Source organism: Pteropus alecto, unplaced genomic scaffold (assembly GCF_000325575.1).
Source record: "Pteropus alecto unplaced genomic scaffold, ASM32557v1 scaffold24, whole genome shotgun sequence".
Classification (NCBI taxonomy): Eukaryota; Metazoa; Chordata; class Mammalia; order Chiroptera; family Pteropodidae; genus Pteropus; species Pteropus alecto.
This window is the reverse complement of record NW_006439192.1, coordinates 27,730,437-27,732,520: the sequence shown is the minus strand read 5'-3', so window position 1 is coordinate 27,732,520 and position 2,084 is coordinate 27,730,437.

Here is a 2,084-nt window from a genome sequence, read left to right as displayed (position 1 = left end):
CTTTCTTTCTCTTTTTCAGCTACAGCTCAGCCTCTACTGTAATACTTGAGAACTCACCTCAGGAGAAGGCATCCTGGGGTACTCCCCATTTCTGGAACAATGACTTTGTAAGTCAGGGTACAAGGGCAATTTGCAAAGCTGCTCCTGAGGGCACAGACTTTCAATTTCCTTTGTGCTCTATATCTACCTTATTCCCACTGATGGAGGTTTAAAGTGTATATCACTGTTTCCCTCACTCATTTCCCTTTCATACTACAGCTGTAGCAACAGGAAATTCATTCCCACTTTTAATAAATGTGCTTGCTATCTGCTAGGGATTTAGTCCTGGTCCCTGAGACCCAACTGTACATAAGACATCTAGTCTCTGTCTTGATGCAGCTTTCAATCTAGACGGCAGTTTTCTCTCTGATGAATATTCATTTATTCTACTATACCCTTGTCCAATCCATTATTGGTCTTTCTCTGCCATACTTTCCATCTCCTTGTCTTGACTGAAATCTTACTCTTTCTGATAACGCTTTTCCAGCCAAGGTCCCGGCTAGCCTGTAAGGTGCATTTGACAAATTTAAAGACATATCTTCCAGCTGGCCATTGGGACAAAGCTTACAGGATGATTCTTAGAAAGTGTCCTTTTCTCTAGAATAAATGTTGGCCGTTAATACTCTTAAACTCACTTACCCCAGGAACCAGCATTAGATTTTGTGTCCTCTTCACTTTCATTTCTTCTTCCAGATCCTTAGTTCCTCACTCTTTTACAAAAAATTATCCGTTACTAAGGGTCATGCCTTGCCACTAGCTGTCATCTCCCTCTTCAAGTCCCTGTCATATACCATGTGCTTACCTTCTGTTATTCAATAAAGATTTTCATGTTTAGCTCATAGCCTTCTCTACCAAGTGTGCCCTTACCCTCCGTGGACAACCCTCCAAAACTTTCTGACTTCCTCATCTCATGGCCTTCTTTTCACTCATTCTTTTACTCATTCTCACAGCTACATCCTTGTCATCATTTAAAACTGCCCATCTCCAAAATAACAAATTTAAGCATTTTGATTTATAACTGTATCCTACCCACTGGGAGTGGGTAGAGTGTGGGTTGAGGTCTGGGACTTATGCTCATGGTTAATGGAGAAGCAAAGATGATGCTAAAAAGGTGCCATTCTTTTGTTACTTTGTCTATGTGTCTTGACTTTCACTGCCTTGCTTTCATGCTGCTTCTTCTAATATCTTTTCACCATAATTTTTTAAATTAACAAATTTATTTTTCACTTATAATTGACATTCAGCAGTATATTAATTTCAGGTGTACTTCATAGTCACTAGACATTTATATAACATAGAAAGCGATCTCCCCAATAAGTCTAGTACCTCTGACATCGTACATATTTTTTACATTATTGACTATAATTTCTATGCTGTACTTCACATCCCTATGACTATTCTATAATTGCCAATGTGTGCTTCTTAATCCCTTCGCCTTTTTTACCCAGTCCCCGAACCCCTCTCCCACCTAGCAACCATGAGTTTTTTCTCTGTATCTATGAGTTTGTTTTTATTTTTATTTTTAGATCTCACATATAAATCAAATCATATGGTATTTGTTTTTCTCTGTATGACTTATTTCACTTAGCAAAATACCTTCTAGGTCCATCCATGTTGTTGCAAATGGTAAAATTTCATTTTTTTTAATAGCTGAGTAATATTCCATTGTATATCCGTACCACTTTTTCTTTAAGCAATCATCTATTGATGGGCACTTAGGTTGCTTTTATATCTTGGTTATTGTAAATAATGCTGCGATAAACATAAGGATGTCTTTTTGAATTTATGTTTTAGAATTCTTCGTATAAATATCAAGAAGTTGGATTGCTGGGTCATATAGAAGTTCTCTTTTTAATTTTTTTGAGGAACCTCCATACTATTTTCCATAGTGGCTGCACAAATTTGCAAATCCACCAGCAGTGCACCAGGCTTCTCTTTTCTCTACATCCTTGCCAACACTTGTTGGTTGTTGATTTTTTTGATAACAGACATTCTGACAATTGTGAGATGATGTCTCATTGTGGTTTTGTGGTTTTAACTTGCAT